This window comes from Vanacampus margaritifer, chromosome 10 (assembly GCF_051991255.1).
Source record: "Vanacampus margaritifer isolate UIUO_Vmar chromosome 10, RoL_Vmar_1.0, whole genome shotgun sequence".
Lineage (NCBI taxonomy): Eukaryota > Metazoa > Chordata > Actinopteri > Syngnathiformes > Syngnathidae > Vanacampus > Vanacampus margaritifer.
The window spans coordinates 20,272,777-20,295,685 of NC_135441.1; the positions used below are offsets into that span (position 1 = coordinate 20,272,777).

At 38.9% G+C, this 22,909-nt stretch overlaps 1 long non-coding RNA gene across 1 annotated transcript in view; it reads left to right on the forward strand.

The window, feature by feature from the left end:
• The window catches only part of LOC144059095 (uncharacterized), a 101,666-nt gene that overhangs the window by 66,390 nt on the left and 12,367 nt on the right, over positions 1–22,909 (forward strand). Inside the window, exon 5 of the long non-coding RNA XR_013295564.1 lies at positions 3,790–3,851. This is a non-coding gene — a long non-coding RNA (uncharacterized LOC144059095). The remainder of the gene's footprint in view (positions 1–3,789; positions 3,852–22,909) is intronic.

The window sequence follows — 22,909 nt, forward strand, 5'->3', positions numbered from 1 at the left end:
CCGGGAGCGAAGGGGGTTGCTTCAGTGAAAATGGCTGGGAGTGAATGAGTTCATGTGTTTTTATAAAGAGAATTTTAAAGAAAAAAAGAGAAATAATGCTCAAACAAAAGCGAAAAAAAAAGTGAATGAAAAAATAACCTGCGCAAGCATTCTGCGTTTCTGTGTGCGTGAATGATGTAAAAAATATAATAATGATGCTAACAACAAAAATGTGTTCAGTGAATCTATTCAGAGCATCCTAATTATGAATTAAATACTCAGCCACACACCTGTCCACGGAGCTCAGAATCTGTCTTCCTGTCCCCCGATCAGATTCACCAAAATCGCATTAGACTACCTGCACCACTATTTAGACGTGGTCTAAATAGCTAATAATTTCCATTCACCTTTCTGCCAATGGATATCTTTGAATAGTCATGCATGGTTCCCCGCCAATATCAATATGGCAGCTCATATGTTGTGCTTTATAACATCATGCTGACTTTCTTCATTGCACTCCCTGTGAAGGCAGCATTTTTAACACAGCCCTGCATGGGTCTCATTTAATTATGGGGGTGGACTTAATGAAATCTTCTCAGCATGAAGGCTAAGCTAGAATGTCAAGGGCTGATTTAAAAAAAAAAAAGAAGAAGTGGAGGAATAACTGTCATTCGGAAAAGTTAACTTTAACCAACTGACTTCATCTCTGGCGACCATGTTTGTTGTGTGGCAGACGTGCTGCATACATTTTTTTTTGTGGACCTCACCGTTAAAAAGCTAACTCAATTAGCCAGGCGGGGTGTCACAAGACATTTAGCCGGATCCATCAAGGCGAATCACAATGGGCAGATAGATGGGTGGTCTTTTTTCATTTTTGTGGGCCTGCGCACCAACCCATTATTTCCCCTGTTTGTGTGAGCGTCTGACTCACCGAATGATCTGTTTGATTAATAACAGCGGGCAAACCGTTCCTGGCAGTCGCCATGCTTTCTGGGCGAATGTGCGGAGAAAGCTGCTCTGTATCTGTGTCTTAAGAATAACGGGTCAAATTTGTCCTAATTTTCACAGCGCTCGAATTCATATTAAGCTGACACATCACATCATGTTTCCTCCACCTGTTGCCTTTTTATCGCAACTCATCACTCTTTTTTTCCACCGCCGCTTTATCCGCCGAACTTCACCAGTCAGCCGATCTCCAATTTGAAGCTTTCTCAAGTGTCCGCATCAGCGACATGGCAGCTTCATTTCCCACCTCCGCACCATACGAGCCTCCCTCGGAGAGGCCGCCCTGGCAGCCTTGGTGCTCTTAAATGCATCATTCCTTCCGAGAGATATCCTTCCACGCTGACCTCTGCGCTAGCTGGCCACCTGCCATCTCCGCTCAATGGACTCATCAATCCATCTGGCTTCTTGGATGGCCTTGATTTTATTGTCTCACACAGCCCTCCGTCACTCCGCTCGTTTCTCATCGTTAACGTCACCCTGTCAGATTTGAACATGTTTGCATTTTTCTGCGGTTTGCATTGTTTGATTACGCTGAGCCACAGCGGCAAGAGTGCAGGTGGGCTATTGTCAAGTCCTCGCGTGCAAGTATTTCTGAAACACGATGTACAGTATAGTCCTTAACATTTGAATGTTTTACCTGAAGCGATTACTTATCAATCATGCTGAGTAGCGAGGCAACATTACTACCTTGCTCGAGGAAAACAAAGCTCAAGTGCACTTTAGCCTTGTTACATTATAGAAAGCGTTAAAGTATTAATCAACACCACTTGCATCCATAATGCAACGGGTAGATGCTACACAGCTCCGATTGGCTGGATCCGGTCCGCAGGTATTTTGCATTTAATGCAAAATCGGTGCTCGGCTGCAATGTCATAATTCACTTTTGGATCGATGACATCAATTGATCGTCTTTTTTTTTTTTACCTCATTATCTGTGTATTGAATGTTTATTAGCTTTTTTTGCGACAACTTTCCCAACGAATTTCAGTGGGCATCAATTATACGGGAATTTTTGCTGCCAAGGATGACTGTACAGTTGTCTGACTATATTAGTCCATCTTCTGATCGGATGAGTGATCTTTTTTTTCCCAACTCGCTAATCGGTGATTGGCTCCTAAATCCCGAGTGTGCATGACATACTTCTCGCAACACTTTACCTGGCGAGACATCCTCTCTTATTATCTGTGGCTGACAAGGGTCATCTGAAGTATGAATAAATGCATAACCATTTAGCTGCTGCTCTTTATTTTGCTGAGAAATGCCTTCAAGGGGCAGATCAATACATGGCTCGCTACAGGACAAGTTCAACCCACAGGGCTGGTCTGGGAATTGTCCACTTGCTCCTTATTAATTCTTTATAGAGAGCCACACACCAAAAGTCGTTCAGTAACTCTCGCTAGGGCAATGCACAATTCTGTATGACCAAATAAAGACTAATATGAGAAAAAAAAGTGACTAGACAAACTAAGAGTGACTAATACATACTACTACAGCTGTATAGCAACTGACAACATTATCACCACAAGGGACATAGCAACTGCATAGCGAATACAAATTACGAGTGACTAGATCTCGTTAGGGCAATGCACTATTCTATATGACGGAATTATTATTAATTATTATATAAGACAAAAAAGAGTGACTAGACAAACTAAGAGTGACTAATGCATTACATACTGATACAGCTGCATAGCAACTGACAACATAACCACAGGGGACATAGTAACGGTATAGCGAGTAGAAAACACGAGCGACTAGACAAACTAAGAGTGATTAATGCATTACATACTGATACAGCTGCATAGCAACTGACAACATAACCACAAGGGACATAGTAACTGTATAGCGGCTAGAAAACACGAGCGACTAGACAAACTAAGAGTGACTAATGCATTACATACTGATACAGCTGCATAGCAACTGACAACATAACCACAGGGGACATAGTAACGGTATAGCGAGTAGAAAACACGAGCGACTAGACAAACTAAGAGTGATTAATGCATTACATACTGATACAGCTGCATAGCAACTGACAACATAACCACAGGGGACATAGTAACGGTATAGCGAGTAGAAAACACGAGTGACTAGACAGACTAAGAGTGACTAATGCATTACATACTGATACAGCTACATAGCAACTGACAACATAATCATAATGGACATAGTAACTGTATATCGAGTAGAAAACACGGGTGACTAGACAAACTAAGCGTGGCTAATACATCACAATAAGGGACATAGCAACTGCATAGCTACAACTACAACTATCATCATAAGAGACATAGCAACTGGCAATATCAATATCATAATAACCCAAACCCAACCCCATAACAGTCACATACGACCCTATGACCCAAAAGAAATATGCACCTGTTGGCAATTGAAAGGTCATGGAAGAATTTCCAAACAGTAGCCTCATAAAAATGTGAGGGTTAATTAATATTAGTATGTCGGGGTTGATATTTGCTATATTGATTTAATATGGTTTTCTTTCATGTCGTTGCTGACCACTGTTGGTGCTTGTGGAGTTACTTATGAGCAATGCTGGTGCCCATGCATGTGGACTTTTCATGCTTTTATGAACGTTAACACAGCCATATTGAATATATGTCACTTAAAAAGCACATGGAAACAAAGTAAAAAAAAATAAAAATCATATCTATTAAAGCCGAATTTCACCCGTGGTGTAAATCCAGCCTTAGCTGGAAATCACACAAGAGGATTGAAAAAGACGTGTAAGATGACGTGTTAACAGATCCATTCATCCATCCCTTTTCTGTACCGCTTATCCTGTTTCAGGTCCCAGGAAGCTGTAGCCGGTCCCAGATGACTCAGCATAAGACAAACTACACCTCGGATGGGTCAGTGTTAACAAATACTGTATATCAAAGAATGTCGCAAAAGTTCAATTTGTCATACCTTTCCTTTTTTAACTCATACTTGGGGTGCAATACAAATCAAGGACAGTTCATTTTCAAATGGAACGATTTGATTCTGTTTAATTCATTGGGATTACGATTCGTTAGTTAGGATAGATAGTTCGAGAGGGTATGATGTCATTTTACAAAACAAATTAATATGCCTGACAAACCGAAGTAATAAGTGCGTAGTACGCATAAGCTTAACTCATTCACTCCCAGACATTTTCACTGAAGCAATCCCCTTCGCTCCCGGCTGTTTTACTGGATTTTGACAGATTTTGCAAGGCCCACAGAATATTGTGTTCTATTGCTATTAAAACATGGAACCTACCAAAAGAAAGATTAGCGTCTCTTTTTTCATCAGGAAAAAAAAGTATATTTTCATCAGTTTTCATTTTGCAGCAATTAGCATTAGAATATAGCTACGTTTCATCATTATTCACAAATCTGTTGAAAACACTGGGAAAAAGAGCTTTTTGCAACATGGCCCTGGTTGATCTCTTATACTCTGCTGCCACCTGCTAGCCTTTTTTTTTGTAATAACTACCATTGCTTTAAGTGACCTTTTCATGTCAGAAGCTGCATCAAAGTCGTCTGTATGCTCTAGCATAAAAAAAAGTATAAATACGTCTTTGGGAGTGAAGGACAAAGTATTAAAAACGTTTTTGGGTTTGAATGAGTTAATAATGACAGTTTTTGGGAGCCCGCCCGGTATAAAATTTTAATTTTGCACAGTCTAGTCTCTGCCCTCAAACTATCTTTGTGTCCAAATAATACTTTTTTTCACCTTAGCTACGTGTAGTCTCTCACTGCTTGGCGATATTCTCTCGGGATCCGCAGTTTCTCCCTCGCTCACTGTGCTTAGAATCTTCCTGTTCCCCCTTCTGCTTTGCGCAGACACACAAACGCAGCCACACATCTCCACCGATCACGGGCGTTTGCAAGCGCTTCCACCACAGACACGTCACTTGACATGTAAAGTAATTTAATATCTTCTGGCGGCCTTTTAACATCTCCTCTAACATGTTCCTGTGGAAATGAAATGTGCATGATATGACAACAAGTCCAACACGTTTTTCCATAAATTTCGGCCGCAAAATCCATGACGCGTCAACTTCAAATGGAATTACAATCTCCTGCAGATGCTTTGTAATCACCTTATCGCTGTTTTCCCTTCAGCCGACAATGAGTAAATGACATTTAATTGATATTGCAAATGTACATCTGTGTGACTGTGAATATAAATGAGACTGCCACCATTCTTGTTCTCATGGTAACACAAAGCAGGATGTGATGCGCTTATTGACCGAGAGTTTGGCGCGTCCGCGTGGTTTCGCTTGACGGCACATTCAAGACAGGCACCTGTCGAATGCTGCTGTTCTTTACCTTGTCTCATCATTTCCTACGTTTCCATTCACACTTGAACCTGCCATCTGAAAAGATCTGCTAGAAAATAAATGGCAGCCATTTCATTCATTGTCTATTAGCAGCATTCAGTTGATGGAGGTGTAATGTTTTCCTTTTCACAGGCAATGCCTAATACTGCTGCGAGAGAACAACCCATACTCCCCCCCACCCCCTTTTTGGCGTCTGGCTGCTACCTCTGCAGGCCTGCGGGGGGCACTCTAGCACTTTCCTCGTCATCTGTCGCACTCCTCCCTCGAGCTGCACTTTTCCCTCAGCCCTCCCTCCCCATTTTCTGTTTTCCTTTTGTTCTGTGACTCTATCGCACCTTCCTCTTCCTCCTTCTCTTTCTCACACTAATGCTCTCTCATCACCACATCTCTCTCTCTCTCTCTCTCACATACACACTCTCACACACCTCAAGTTCATCCCCCTCTTCTCCCACTATTTGACTTGTGGTAGGTACCCATTTTGTCTCCCTCCTCCCTTTCCCCATCCCTCATGCTCAGTCCTGTTATCTCACTGGCACTTTTTCTTCTGGATTGCCATTCGATAGCAATCTCCCCACGCCCCTCCTCGCGTCCGCCTTGTCAATGTACACACATTAGCAACAAGCCCTAAATACACCGTGGCCGGACATTTGTCAATTTTTTTTTTGTTTTCACATCGCAGCAGGGTGTAATTAGCATGATTATGCACAAAAGTGATTTATAGGCTGTGAAATGGACACAATAATAATAAAAAGCAACATTAGTTAGATAAAGCAGGAGATTGTTTTCATCATGAGATTTTACTCAATGATCTTATCTGTATTCCTGTATATTTTTGTTTGGTATTTTTGGGTTTCATAACCCCAGACATGAAACACACTTGAGTAGGTAACGGCACTTTGTTATGAGCTCCAATACAAGAGCTTTATCTAAATTCTGCCCTCTTAAAGGGGAAGTCAACCCCTCTTAAAGTTCTTGACAATAATATGTTCTATGCAGCCCCACTAGTCTAAATACGGTATTCTGGATAATATTGCGTTAGTGGAATATGTGTGTTAAGCAGCAAAATCCAGCAGTTTTTATCAATATCGGACGGCGGCCATTTTGCCACTTGCTGGCGGCTGAAAATGGTGGTCACATTGGTCAATGCCTGAGCCCTGAGCAACTGTGATGTCATCTTCAGTCGACAGCAAGTGGCAAAATGGTCGCCCTCCTGAGATGGATAAAAAAGAAAAAACTATTTTACTCCATAACTCATATTCCACAAATGTAATATTAATCAGAATGTCATTTTTTAGACTAGCGAGGTCACATATAACATATGACAGTGGTACCTTGGCTCACGAACTTAATTGGTTCCCACAGAGAGTATGTGAGCCGAAAAGTTCGTCTTCCAAACAAGTATGTCCCATAGGAAACCATTGAAATGAGAATAATCCGTTCCCAGGTCCCCATAAAACACAATTTTCTACTAAAAAAGCCTTAAAACTACACAAAATATACCTTATTTTATGTATAATAAATGTGCTATTGTATTGTAATTAAAGAAATACACGGTACTGTATAATAAAGTGTTTTTATTTGCAAAACTTGCAACTTGCCTTTGTGATGGTACAGTAGTTGAAGGCTTGATGGAATGGAGTGGGAGGAGGAGGGAGGGAGGGAGTTACTGTTTGGAAGGAGAGTCCTCCGGTGTGGCTTCTCTTCTTTGCTTCTTAGGAGACTCTTTATCCTTGTTGCTGACTAAAAACCTCTTAATTGACACCTGTTGCTTTCTGAGTTGTAAGGTCTTACGAAACTGAGGCATCACATTATCATTCATCATGTCGATGATTCTCATAGCCACAGTCTTTTCTGAATGGTACTGTTCGATAAAAGCCTGCACATCACTCCACTTGGTCTTGATGCTCTCACTTGACGCTGCAGCCATCTCCTCCTCCTCGTCCTCACATGACAACTCCTGAATGGCTTCCTTCTGCTTGTCCTCTTGAAGGCGAATCAAATCCTCTGTGTTGAGGACCTCATTATGAACTTCCAGGTTGCCTCTTGATGATATCCGAGTGAAGTTGCCGTGCTTTCTCGGCGATAATACCCGGGACGCTAATTCACACAAACGCACACCTCGTTCGTGTTTTTTCGGTGATCTCCTTCTTCTGCTCGACCGTAATTTTCTTTAATGTCTTCTTAGGCTTAACACTAGCCTGTGGTGGGGTCTTTTTCGATCCCATGATAGCAAAAGTACACTCCAAAATGGTCCAAAATGTCTACCAAACACAAACCACGTCCGCACTCAAACAAAGGGGGCGACGAACTGGGACGCCGTGAGCGTGCGTCAGCTTCTCGTGATTTCTCGTGTCGCGTGATTTGGTTCGTCCGCCGAAAACTAGTTCGTCAACTGAGACTATATGCTCGCGAATTTAATGTTCGTGAGGCGAAAAGTTCGTGAGCTGAAGCGTTCGTGAGCCGAGGTACCACTGTATTGTCAAGAAACGTTTATGGTTGATTTCCCCTTTAAATAAAGTATAACAGCTTGCAGGTACATACTGTGCCGCCCTTTAACTCATTCACTGTCATTGACGGCTATAGACGTCAAAAATTCATTTGAAGTTTAATTAGTTTCAATTTTGTTCCCACTTTTGTTAACAAGAGTATGAAAACCTAAAAAAATGTATTGTACATTTAGAACATAAAATGTGTGATTAATCTTGAGTTAACTAGTTATGTTGTGATTAATGAAAAAAAATTATCGGCTGATGCCCCCTAATTTAAAAAAGAAAAGAAAAGATTATTAAAAATTAGGGGTGTCAGACAATTAAATGTTTTAATTGTAATGAATCACATGACTTCAATAGTTAACTCACGATTAATTACAAATTTCATCTGTTCTAAAAATATTTTAGGTTTTCATTCATTTCAAGTGGAAAAAAATGTGAAACTAATAGAAATAGTTCAAATGAATTTTTGACATCTACTGTATAGCCGTCAATGGCAGTGAATGAGTTAAAGGGGCAGAGCAGAACAAGGCTGTTTTTTTCCCTTTCTTTTTCATCTAAAAAAATCGGAGCGCTGAAATGTGACCCGGCAGGCTTCCTGTCCTGTCCTGTCTCCCCCTGTTGGTCATTGTTGTTTTCATGTTTACTTGATGGGTTGTGACTGTTGGAATGGCCCTTTCAGGGATCAATAAAGTCATCTGAATCGCTGTCAGAAAAACATGGATTCATTCAAAATATGAAATAGAAATGTTGAGTGGTACTGTGATTGGCTGGCCAGCATTCCAGTGTGTGCAACGCATCTCGCCCAAAGTCAGCTGGGATCGACTGCAGCTCACCCATGACACTAATGAAAATGGATGAATGTCCAGTTGGGTAATATATACGGTTATATATGATGTGGTTATCCACAACACATAGGTTTGGAGTTAGGTTAGGAAAACAACCATGATATTTATTGCGCAGGCACAAGCAACACTTCAAATATTTATTTATTTATTTTTTTAAATCTATTTCACTTTTCTGTATCAAAACTGCCATCATCCATCTGATTTTATCCTCGCAGTCCGTACCCCCTATGCAGGGCGTTTCATCAAAAGTAAACAAATAAAATATATCTATATTAGGAAATAAACACAAAAATGTAACAAAATCCTATAACAACTGCCATGTAAGCGGTTGACGCCAGTGCTTTTGTGAGCGTGTGAATATTGAAATTTGATTGATAGCCAGCATCAAATGATGGGCAATTACCGTAAGGTTTTTGGCTGCAAATATACAGGTGAGAGGGACGAGGCTCTTTTTCAGCAATTACTCGCGCCAAATTGAAATCAGGGCGAGCAGACAGAACAATTTGTCAAGGAGAAGACTTGAGATTGTGGCGTCGGTGAGTGTCGAGACATTTCCTTGCTCAGCTAGGACCAAATCTCGTCCTGCTAGCGCGAGTGGCCATCTTCCTCTCTACTGTAGTTTACTTACTCTCAAGGTACACCCATTGGAGGTTGTTAAACGCGCCATGTGGCAACTTAACGACAATGTGTCACTTTGAGTGTTTCTGTGAATTAGGGCGCTTTGTAGGGATCGTTGTTGTTTATGACTACCACTTTGTCATTGCATCGTGTCTTTGCCACTGCATCGAAAGTTTCTCTGTCAACTTCCAGCACTCAATTTTAGCACACCTAAGTAGATCGGATAATGTATAAAATAACTGGCTCAAGCCTTGCTCATACTTTCGATCTCCACGTCCAAAATGGCGGCCGGGCAAATAACAATCACGTTATCGAAATCGACTTAGTTACTTGACATCTTAATATGACGCGGTGGAGTTCTAGCATTAAAAAATTCTGAACTGGCGACAATGAGAGATTTCAACTAAAATACATAATTCAGGTCAGTTACTGTAAATTCTGAGGCAGCCTGTAAATAATGGAGCATGGAGTTTTGATGTTCGATATTTTCACAAGTAAAGCAGATTAACAACTTAATTAACCATTTTTATAGACATTCATTCTAGTCATGACATAAATAGGAAGAATTTGGCGCAAAAAAATAGTAGCATTCTTTGAGTTAAAATGTTGTATTTCTTACTAGGGATGTAACGATAATGTCAATATCGTGATATCACAATATTAAAACTGCCACAATATCGTTGTTGTCATGTTACGATATTAAAAGCAGCACATCTGTTAAAAAAAAAGTAGGTTGATTTCCATTTGTGCAGTTCTAGCACCGTCTGGTGGCTAGTTTTTTAGTACAGTTTGACTCATTCACTCCCAGACATTTTTACTGAAGCAATCCCTTTCGCTCCCAGCTGTTTTACTAGATTTTGACTGTTTTTGCTAGTCCCACAGAATATTGTGTATGAAAACATGGAACCTGGTAGAAGAAAGATTAGAGTTTCTTCTTTCATCAGCAAAAAAAAAGTGTATTTCTGTTTTCGTTTTTCAGCAATTACCATTAGAATATAGCTACGTTTCATCATTATTCACAAATCTGTTTAAAATACGGGAAGAAAAAAGCCTTTTTGCAGCATGGTCCTGGTTGATCTCTTATACTCTGTTGCCACCTGCTGGCCGTTTTTGTAATAACTATCATTGCTTCAAGTGTTCTCTTCAGTTCAGAGGCTGCATCAAAGCTTTCTGTATGCTCTAGCATAAAAGGAACATTTAAAAAAACAACGTCTAAATGCGTTTTTGGGACCATGGTAATATTTAATATAGAATGTATTTATACATTTTTAGGAACAAATTTGTTAATTTTCACAAGGCATGTTTTGGGCCTTCTGTTTAAAATCCACGCTAATTGTCAGATGAAGGGGAATGTGCATTAGTCATATTGTTTATTGAGATAGTAGTTTTTTTACGTTAATGTGACCTGTTTTTATTTCGCCAACCTCCCCACAATATCGTGATAATTATTGTATCGTGACGTATGGATATCGTTGCATCGCTGCTTCTTACACAAAATGGTTACAAGTAGGCAGGTCCGCACTAGAAAAAAAAAACTGATCATTATTATCTTTAGGAAAGCAGCATTGTATTGAATCTCATTACATAGATAGTGCAGGGTACGTTATAACCAGGGGGATGTAGGTTAACTTGTCAGATAAACAGAGCGTGAGTTTCCCTCGGTCTGCTTGAAAATGATTTGGAACAATACAGATGAAACATCCAGATGCTCAATCTGGATATTTAATCTGCATTGTTCCAAATCGTTTTGCAGGTTCCTTTACAATTGCATGGCCATTTATTTTTGTTGGAGCTCCAGGCTTTAAAAGTGCCATCTCAAGTACATAGATATTTTATCTAAAAAAAAAAATGTCAGCGTGCCAAGTGTATGCCTTCATGCCAGGACTTGTAATCGAGTTGACAACATCTGCACTCCAGGGATTACATGAAAGAAGAGCAGCTAGCATGGATTGGGCAACATCCAATCGCACTGCCTGTGGAGAAATACAGCCCACTTTGCAGTTTGAGGTGATTTTTATGAGCGGACCCACCTAGACGACTATTGTTTGTTCCATTGAAAACTTTATTGATTTGTCCTTTGTCTGAAATTATAATAAAAAGCAGGCCATGTCAAGTGACGGTAATTAATAATAAGACCTCGTACATTTGACTTAGTCCGGAAATGAATGATGGCTGCTTGATGGCTGACGGCCATGACCTTGACTTAGAAAATTACCGCTGAAGGGGGGGTGGGGGGCACACCAAGGAGATAGGTTGCATGAAGCAGCCATTTCTTAATGACTGAATTATATCATATCACTTTCATAGCTGATGGCTTCATGCCCCTATAACACACAGATAATTAATTTTAAACCACTTCCCCAAGTTCAATGGCACACAAGCTACACTGAAACCTCGACATGTCTTGTTTCGGGATTACATTTGAGTTGAGCTCCCCGCAATCTCCGCTTCACTTACGCGGATCGTTTTTAATGTGTAAAATAGTTCATGTAATTGAGAACCAATTAGGCAATTTGGGATAGGATTTTACAATGTTAATTGTGTTAATCTAATTGTGTGGGGGCTGATTCATTCGCACTAATGCAGTTAAGCGACATTTTTTTCTTCTCCTTTCTCTGGTGGTAAAATAATAACTCTTAGCCGTTTCGTGCTGAGCGGTCAGGACAGAATTGTGTACAATGAGTTAAATTCCCGGTTCTATGATCATCATGAAAGTCACAAGTGGGCATATTAATACGGAACCTATAGTTTGCTATGATACACTAGAATGTATTAACCAGCGCCATAGTGCTATTTCAACTAAAAAATTTAGAAGTTTAGAAAAACTAACGGTAGGCTCCACACAAAAAAAGATCAATATTCCTCGTTCCATCCTGATTGTTAACCACATGAAAATTTCTAGCAAAAAGTAATTTTTTTCTTCTCCTTTCTCTGGTGGTAAAATAATAACTCTTAGCCGTTTTGTGCTGAGCAGTCAGGACAGAATTGTGTACAATGAGTTAAATTCCAGGTTCTATGGTCATCATGAAAGTCACAAGTGGGCATATTAATACGGTACCTATAGTTTGCTATGATACACTAGAATGTATTAACCAGCGCCATAGTGCTATTTCAACTAAAAAATTTAGAAGTTTAGAAAAACTAACGGTAGGCTCCACACAAAAAAAGATCAATATTCCTCGTTCCATCCTGATTGTTAACCACATGAAAATTTCTAGCAAAAAGTAATTTTTTTCTTCTCCTTTCTCTGGTGGTAAAATAATAACTCTTAGCCGTTTTGTGCTGAGCAGTCAGGACAGAATTGTGTACAATGAGTTAAATTCCAGGTTCTATGGTCATCATGAAAGTCACAAGTGGGCATATTAATACGGTACCTATAGTTTGCTATGATACACTAGAATGTAAAAAAAATGTTTCATGCTATTTCAACTAAGAAATTTAGAAGTTTAGAAAAACTAACGGTAGGCTCCACACAAAAAAAGATCAATATTCCTCGTTCCATCCTGATTGTTAACCACATGAGAATTTCTAGCAAAAAGTATTTTTTTTCTTCTCCTTTCTCTGGTGGTAAAATAATAACTCTTAGCTGTTTTGTGCTGAGCAGTCAGGACAGAATTGTGTACAATGAGTTAAATTCCCGGTTCTATGATCATCATGAAAGTCACAAGTGGGCATATTAATACGGTACCTATAGTTTGCTATGATACACTAGAATGTATTAACCAGCGCCATAGTGCTATTTCAACTAAAAAATTTAGAAGTTTAGAAAAACTAACGGTAGGCTCCACACAAAAAAAGATCAATATTCCTCATTCCATCCTGATTGTTAACCACATGAGAATTTCTAGCAAAAAGTATTTTTTTTCTTCTCCTTTCTCTGGTAGTAAAATAATAACTCTTAGCCGTTTTGTGCTGAGCAGTCAGGACAGAATTGTGTACAATGAGTTAGTTGATTGAGTTGGTTCTATTAACATCATGAAAGTCACAAGTGGGCATATTAATACGGTACCTATAGTTTGCTATGATACACTAGAATGTAAAAAAAATGTTTCATGCTATTTCAACTAAGAAATTTAGAAGTTTAGAAAAACTAACGGTAGGCTCCACACAAAAAAAAGATCAATATTCATGGTTCCATCCTGATTGTTAACCACATGAGAATTTCTAGCAAAAAGTAATGTGGCTGGATCTCACAATACGGATCAACTGGTGAATAGCGAGGAGGCGGATCGGCGCCGCTGTGCAGAGACAGATTATTTTGTCAGAGCATGGATTGCCTGCCCACACTTAAATGATGCGGCACTCAGACAAAAGCACGGGGACATTATTCCCAGGTTATCATTGCACCTCTTTCTGCATGGTATGGAAGACGAGTGTCTGCTCAAATTAGGCATCACAAAGGGCCTTTGAAACGGCATCCATCAGTGAGAGGCTGGATGGGAGAAATTCTGTAAATTGAGCCCTCTTTTTGTATGTATGCTCTGATTATGAAAATTAATTTTAAAGAGAATTGATGACTCATGACCGTCATGATACTGAAGATGTTTCGTGTCTTTGCATATTTGATGTTCACCAGGATGTGCTTGACAATCTGCTGTTGTTCCTTTTTTCTCCTCTTGCTGTTGATTACTAGGCATTAAGAATGTGTATACCCTCTTATGTTGAACATCGTTTTAGGACACGGGACCCCTGATTCCATTTCAGGACCCCAAATTTCAATACAAACAATGTAAACCGAAATTTGTCTTTCTCAGGGCCACACAGCAAAAAATGTAGTGTTAAAATTTCTGAGTTAAATTTGTTGATTTTAACTCTTCAAGTGTAATTGTTTCAGATTTATTGGAGTTGATCACCTAGTGTTAGATTAACTCTGCAGAGATGTAACTAATCTCCGCCTTCGCACCTGTCGACGAATGATGAAGACGCCACACACACGAGTGTTAAATCAACACTGACCAGTGTTGACAAATATTAAATTTCAACTACCATCAGATGTTTGTTTTTTTTAACCCCACCTCGGTGCAAAAAAATAACATTTTCAAAAGTGTTGATTTAACTATATTAAATTTAAAAAAAACTCTGTAGGTGTTGAATTAACCATTGTACAAGCAAGGTTAGTAATTTATCATTTTTACCTGCACAACAAGAGTAAACATGAGCTAATCACTTTATGACTAATTCTGAATTCTGAATCTCAGCTTTAGTGTTGTAGATGCGTATGGACATGTCGTTAGCACATCGGAAGGGAAGTCTTAGAAGTTGAGTCGACATCCTGCATCCACCACTTCTCGATCTTTCTTTTAAACAACTGTAAAAATAAGTTATTGAATGAATATTGCTACTTAAGTCTTTATAAAGTGAAATTTCCAATGTCAAAACTGCCAAACTTGAATGAATAAAAAAATGAATGACAATTATTATTATTTTTTTAATAAAATATCAATATAGCCCTGTTAAAATAACGTTGACAGATTACTGATTATTGTTAGGTTCGGCTTGAAATCATAAAACATATTGACGCTAATCCTAATTGTATGTGAAAAAATATACATCACAAAACTCTTGAGGTGGCTGAGGTGGAAGGACCAATCACTTCATACTTTTACTATAGCTGTTTTCAATTGATTTTGTTCAACCATTTGGGCCTTGTTGACCCATAAAAAAATCGAAATCAAAATGATCATTTTTAGCATTCAAGGTTTTTCCTCGCTTCTGTCCCCAAGTGCTTGCTCATTTGAGGTTCAGTTGCATTTCATATATACATATATATTATGTATGAGGAGCGCGCTTCTTGATCTGCTCAGTGTGTAAACTGCCTTGAGATTAAATCTGTTGAGATTTGGCACTATACAAATAAAATTGACTTGACTCGATGACACACATACCGAAAATCAGGCCAGATTTGAGAATTTCTGCCTCCCTTGCAATCAAAGTCAGCCCCAACCTGATTCACGGATGTCTCTGAAGGATTTTCCTAATTGTCATTCCTGTGGTGTAGGGTGTGTTAAGAATGATCCCCCCACTTATTTGTTTAGAAATTTTCAGGTCTGACATTAGCGAATCGTAAACCTGCTCAATATTTACGCTAGGCCGTAGACACAGTCATTGTGAGTGTCATTTATAATTCAACTGGGGTTTTTTTTTCTCACTGATAATCAGATTCTCGTTGAAGGTTCGAAACATCCCAAGCCTTCATCCTGTACAAGTCTGCAATATGAGGCTTATAGTGTGAAGTGGTTTTCGATGAAAACACCTTTACAACAGATGGTTAAGGGGTGCTTTAGACACTCTGCAGCCGTGAAGTAGAAGCTTGACCAGCCTTGCCAAAAGGAGATCTCCTACAAAAATAACCATCATTTAGTATTTGAAAATGTAGCTTTTCTCCTCTGTGGGCTATATTCCTTTTTTTTTTTTTTTCTGGAGAGCTCAGTATTGTTCATTCGGTAATTTTACCGATTTGACATGTCACCATCATTGTTCTCTTTTTTATTTTTATTTTTTATTTTTTATTTTTTTCTTAATTCTTATTTTGTATTTGGGTGAGTATGTGTACTGTATGTGCGTGTGTATTCATTAGTTCACTTAAAACCTATTATCTCTTTGACTGCCAAAAACGTTAAATAACGTTTAGTAAAATCCTAAGGAGGAGTGCCAAAGACGTTAAAAGACGTTTGTTTCAAAACAGAGGTGAACCTAACCATTTTCTATTGTTGATTACTGAAGAAGGGAATAAGGTAGAAACAAACTTTTTTTTTTTGATGAAAGATGAGAGTCCAATCTTTCATTTGGTAGTATGTGTGTTTGCATAGTCAAAACACATAATTTTCTGTGGACCTTGAAAGATTAGTCAAAATGCTTAAATCGGCTGGCACCCACGGCATCCCTTTTCTGAAAACGTCTGGCAGTCAAAGAGTTAAAAAATCCCATACCGTTCACTTAAACCGAACACAAGGAAAGGTAATACTCTCCTCCTTTTATTTATTTTTAATTAATTTTTTTAAGTTGATGGTTTGACATTTTTGGCCGAGAAGTGTTTTTCTGTCAATTTTTTTTACTGTAATAATGACTTCACTACTAGTTAGCAATTGATACATCCGTGCTTCCAATTGATGTCGGGTTACATTTATGTCGTAAGAACAAACAATCCCTGCACGTCGTTTCAAATGGAAATGAATTCAAATATCAAAAGCGCTCATCCAATATCACGATTGACAGTCATACATGTGAGAGAACCCCCAGCCTGGTAGTTTGAATGTCAAATTAGCCACTTGAGACGTTTCACGCAAACTGTGTAATGCAACAAAATGGGTATATTTATCTAAAAGTCATTGAGAGCTTGTTGTGTGTTCCGGTCACGTTTCTGCGTTTGCATTTAGTCTTCACGGGCTTTTCTTAATCCTTCCTTGAGCTCGTAAAAGGAACAAGAAACACATGAACAATTAGTGGCTGCTGCATTGACAAATTTGAATCGTGTTGCAAAAGATCGTCTTTTCCTTCCCGGTTCCATCTTTTCTCATACATACGCTTTGTTCGAATAAAACCATTTAATTGTGATTTAGACAATGCAGCAGCTGCCGCTTCTTAAAGCAGAAGGTGATTTAAAATTATCTGTCAGCTATTTTGGAGAGGAGATGGCAGAGTGCCATTTTTGTTCCATTGATGATTTATCCCGAAAAAAAACAAACATCAGTGGATAAATGGAGACCAGAAAATGCACAAATACAAACGCTGGAGGTTCGGCTGTCTATTCCCACCGCTGCACAGCTGTTGTGAAACTTTGCAAGAGAAATCCAAAGTTTGGACTTCATCACATTTCTGTGAAATGACCCTCTTTGAGTTCACCCCCATCTGTCGCAAACGCCCCCCCCCCCCCCCCACACACACACACACAACCCCTGCATAAAAAGTTTGACATTTCCGCCTTCAGTAAAATTACAGCCGCTACACTGTTGTGTCATTTGTAGTTTGCGCTGACAGAAAAGGCCTTCTGGCTAACATTGTTTGAATGTAGCCAGCTCAAAACAAAACTGCCAGAAGTAACAACTGTGTGGTCAAAAACTCAGATCTCAGTCAGATTCTCTTATTGTACAACGCGAAGCAGCTTCAAACAGTGGAAATCTTCTGCTGATCCCTGCGGCGATGTGATTCAATGAGGCAAAAAGTGCATAAAGATTGTGCCGTGTCTCATCCCAAATCAAAGTTTATGACAACAAATAAACATGGACTTGGATTTAAATTGACTGTGCAGTGCTAACACTTTGCAAGCGTGGACATTTTGATTTATTCATTTTTAAAAAAAATTTTTTAAACAGAAGTAGCTAGTCTTATATTTACTTTTTGAAAGTATATCGCAGTGTAACAAAAGTGGGCTAACACAGCCGCTATGGAAAGGTTTTCCATAGGTTTAAAACACGGGTGTCAAACATACGGCATGCGGACCGGATCAGGCCCGAAAAATGGTTTAATCCGGCCCGCAAGAAGATTTTGCAAAGTAAAAAGAAATTTGCAAATTATATAAATTCGTAATTTCAGGGATGTGATTTGACCAAAGTGAAATTATCTGAAAATTTAGCCGGGGGGGGAGCATGAACAAATAATTATATCATGACCAAATGAAAAGTAACTCATATTAGAGCATACCACAAATGTCTTTGTTATAGCAGAAGATGTTATCTGTCGGAGTCATGTGCATACACAATGAACTACAAAAAAAAAAAAAAAAAATCGATTTTTTTTTTTGGGGGGGGGGGGGGGGGGATAAAAAACGCGGAATTCCGCGAATTAGCGGAAAAATCACATCCCTGTAATTTCACAAGCTGTCCTAAAATGAGCAATACAACTTGTACACGGAATCGCCCTGGATGTCAACTTAGAAAAAATTTGAGAACCAGCCAGGTGGGGTGGGGGGGGGGGGGCACATGTGGTCAGCCTGCCCCATAGCGCCCCTATGTCGGATATGGCAGGCGAGAGCATCCCCTGCAGAGGCTCCAGAGGTGGCACTTTGAAAATATTGTCATTATCTTACACAAAACATAAAGTTACAGTTTGTTTGAAAAAATAATAATAAAAAATCATAGACCGGCATAAACGTGTTAAATACGACACAAATTCAATTACTGGTAACACAAATAATTAAGGATTAACGTCCTTATAACTTAATTTCATTCCATTTGCATTTGTGTTATTGTTTGGAACAATATTATGACAGTTGAGCTCCGTAATTTAGGGCTGGCCCACAAATAATTGACGGCAATTGTTTTTAAGTTATATACCATTATTTTACCGATCAGGCCCACTTGGTAATATCTTTTCCTCTATGCGGCCCCTGAGCTAATGTGAGTTTGACACTCCTGGTTTAAAATAACTTACTTTAACCACCAGGTCCTTCTCTGTACAAAGGCCAATGGCAACACCCATGGGGATTTTTTTTTGCTTTTGGTAAAGTTTTACAATCCATCCGTGTTCCGTCGTACCAGAGAGCTAGCGCTAAGCTAACCTGGGTGAGTTCGTCTCTCCAGTCCAACATCCAAGTTTGCAAACTCCCTTCAAGCTAGGACGGCGTTAAAGGCCAAGATCGAAATAACAACAAATTTGATCCACTGCCTAGATGGGCTTTTGAAAAAGCTTCACGGACGGGGAGGAGGAAATGGCGACCGGTATTCACTGGAACTTACTTGGAGCGAAAGTTTGAGCTGAGAGTCCAGCGGCATGCCACGCGCTGTAGCTTCTTGCTAGCTAGCCCGCTAGCCTACAACCATAATGTGAGTTACACATTCCAAACAAATCAATCAATCAGTCATTAGCTTACATGCTTTTTAATTACACAAGGATTTTGGCTATTTGTAGGCTGCCCGGGTCCCTATCACCCGCAAATAGCAGGGACACATTGTATAGAATATATATTGTGGTGATATTTATTTTTATTTTATCTTCATGAGCATACTCAATATTGGAGTAATCAAAAAGTAATCCAGTTACATTACTTTAATATTATGGTACTTGGATTACATTACTAACTACATTTTTAGCAGGTAACTTGTAACTGTAATGGATTACATTTTAAAAGTAACCCTCCCAACCCTGTATGTTAGATATAAGTGCGTAAATACCACTATAGTGGTAAACCTGCCCCTGTCCCAGTTTTTTGGGATGAGTTGCTTGCATCAAATTCAAAATTCATTTTCACATTCTAAATAAGTAGAGAGTCAGAGCTCCCATCTACCATCTCGTTGAAAGAAATCCACATGCTTTTTTTTGCCAGTTCAAAGTGTTCATTGTAAAGCCAGCATGTATGCTTTTACACCTCCCCTGGTTAGCTTGTTAGCTAAGCTTCCTGTGCCAGACAAAGCTGGAGTTGCGAAAACATGCCAAGAATCCACGTCAGGAGCAGCCAAACTGACTTTACTGACAACAGGCGACGCAGTATGTGTGTTCACACCATGATTATTGGCTGGCGTATGAATGGAGGATTTTTTTGCCTAAGGCTGGACTGGCAACATGAGTTGAAGATTTACACACGTAGGCAAGACGTGGAAATTTAATTTCCGCTAAGTACTTTTTTTCCCCATTGTGTGCTGAAAATGTTCCCTCCACAATTCCATACTGACAGTCTGCCCGAGTAGTCGAACAGATACAAGTGAAGAGAATGTCAAACAATGGGGTGTGGTATCTTCAGCGAGGGTCTTTGCATAAAACGTAGAAATCATGCACAAACCCTATATTTTGTGTTTACAGTCAGATTTCGAACATTTATTACAATCATTAATCTTTACTGCAAGAAAGGAGTGATTGCATGTTTATGATTTCACTGCTTTGCCATTAGACTTGCTAATGATTTTCCCGCAGTTTTTAATGTGCTTTTACATTGACACAAATCACTGGTGTCACTAAGATTGTTATGGCTTTGCAAATATTTGAAGTGAGGGAATGCTTTTTTAAAATATTTTTTTCAATGCCAATTCTAGCGGCCCGCTAGGGGTCCATTTCACAAAGCGTGTTCAACAAACACCGAGACTCGACCTGAACAGCGAGTTGACATAGACTGAGAGAGGAAACTCTGCCTTTTGGGTTCCAGGACAGCTGATTTGAGGTAGTTATATCCACGCAGAGTAGTTTCACCTGGCGTTGCCGCTACACTAAAAATACCACATCAACGGAGCCCAGATTCGTCGGGTCACCGTGGCAACTAAATGTAGTTCTTTGCAATCACAATATTACAGGTTTCCCCTGTAATATTGTGATTGCAAAGAACTACATTTAGGTGCAATCATGCGGGAAAGAAACGCACCTGACTTAAGATGAAATATAAAAACATTATTCAAACGGTTATAAGAAAAAAAAACGGAGCGCAACACACAATATATGCTGTGGTGTGAGCACCGGTAATGTTGCAAATGTGAGGACGGATTAAGTTGTGTATGTAGATGATGGACGGTGATGTGAAAGATAACAGTCCAGAAATGCCAGCATATCAATACGTGGTCTGATAACAAACCTTGCGACGAATATTTAATTCCCTGCGCAATAATGTGGCACCTTCATCAATACGGTCATCGTCAAAAGGACATGCCATGTTCGTGACAAAAGTGGACTTTACGCTATAGACTATAGCCGTATTTATGCAAAAAGTCGCTGCAGCGGACTTTATGAATGAGGAAACGAAATGTCGTGTGTGGCTAAAAAGGAGGCGGGGACAGAGAAGACCTCGAGGTTCATTGTGAAAAACAAAATGGCCACCCTCTGAGATGGATAAAAACGGGTGGGTTTTACTGCTTAATTCATGTTCCACAAATACAATGTTAATCAAAATGCTGTGTTTAGACTAGTGGATGTGCGTGGAACATATTGTAAAAATCGTTTTTGACTTGACTTCCTCTTAACTCATTCACTGCCATTGACGGCTATTGACGTCAAAAATTCATTTGAACTATTTCTATTAGTTTAAAATGTTTTCCACTTTTGATAACAAGTGTATGAAAACCTAGAATTTTGTTTATTGTTCATTTAGAACATATATATTATTTATGATTAATCGTGAGCTAACTATTGAAGTCATGCGATTAATTACAATTAAAAAATTTAAATCGCCAGGAGCGATTTAAAAAAAAATATATTAAAAATTAGTTCTAAATGTACAATAAAAAAAATCTAGGTTTTCATACTCTTGTTAACAAAAATGGAGAAAAGAAGGTTAAACTAATAGAAATAGTTAAAATGAATATTTGACGTCTATAACCGTCAATGGCAGTGAATGAGTTAATTTTTTTTACTGTTTTTATTTAAGGAATTAACTTATTTTTTTGATATTCCAGTGATGATGTGGCTAAGGTTGAGTCTTTTCGCTTTTTCCAAATAAAATATCCCTAAAATTGTTTACTGTTTTATGTGGAAAAGCAACAGCTTGAGCAAAGAAGTTGAAGCAAGCAAAAGAGGACAAAAGACTTGATTTGCTTTCAAATGCAGATGCTGGCAATCGCTTTTGGACTTGCCGTCTTTTTGCAACAATTTGCTGCCAAGAGTTGGCATTTAGCAGCACATTTGCCAAAATGATTGAAGATAAGAGAGAAAATAGAATGATTGAACTTTGCCCTCACTGCGTTTGTTTTTTGTTGATGTAGTTGTAGGAGAAAGACAGCAATATAAGTCCAATTCTGAGTATCTGCATGACTACGGTGCCAACTTTAATGCTTACCTTTGAATTAGTGCTTACACTCAGCTATTTATATCTCTTGACCCAGATCCGATACCGCTGCGCATACATTTATTGAACACGAGGAACAATCCACAGTTAGAGAACATCAGGCTGAGGCGGGAACAAATGTGACAACACTGTTGCATTGTATGCAAGACGGAAGTAAACAAACATTTGATCGAGCATGAAGTACTGCTAAGTTGTCCTACTGCAATCAATTTCCTTCTTTAAATGTATATTTAATTCCAACCATTTCAGTAATCTGCTTTACTTCAACTTACATGATCTAAACATGCTGTCTTCATCTTGTTCCTTGTTTAACTCATTTGCTCCCAAAAATGTATAAATATGTTTATTTTATGTTGCGATACGATACGATACGATACGATACGATACGATACGATACGATACGATACGATACGATACGATACGATACGATACGATACGATATACTTTTATTTTCCCCGTGGGGAACTTTTTCCTGGACTCCGTCCAGCTGCAGTTTACAATAAGGAAAAAACAACAGAATAGAGAGAGATAATTAAAATAAATAATACACACACACTCCTATATATATATATTATTACCATGCTCCCAAAGACGTATTTATACTAAAAATAAAAATAATAATTTTTTATTCTAGAGCATACAGAAGGCAGCTTGTGAACTGAAGAGAATGGTTGAAGCAATGGCCAGCAGGATCAACCAGGGCCATGTTGCAAAAAGCTCGTTTTCCCCAGTGTTTTAAACAGATTTGTGAATAATGATGAAACTTAGCTATATTCTAAAGCTAATTGCTGAAAAAACAGAAACAGATAGAAATAAACTTTTTTCCTGATGAAAGAAGAGACTCTAATCTTTCTTTTGGTAGGTTTCATGTTTTTATAGCAATAGAACACAATATTCTGTAGGCCTTACAAAATCTGTCAAAATCTAGTAAAACAGCTGGGAGCGA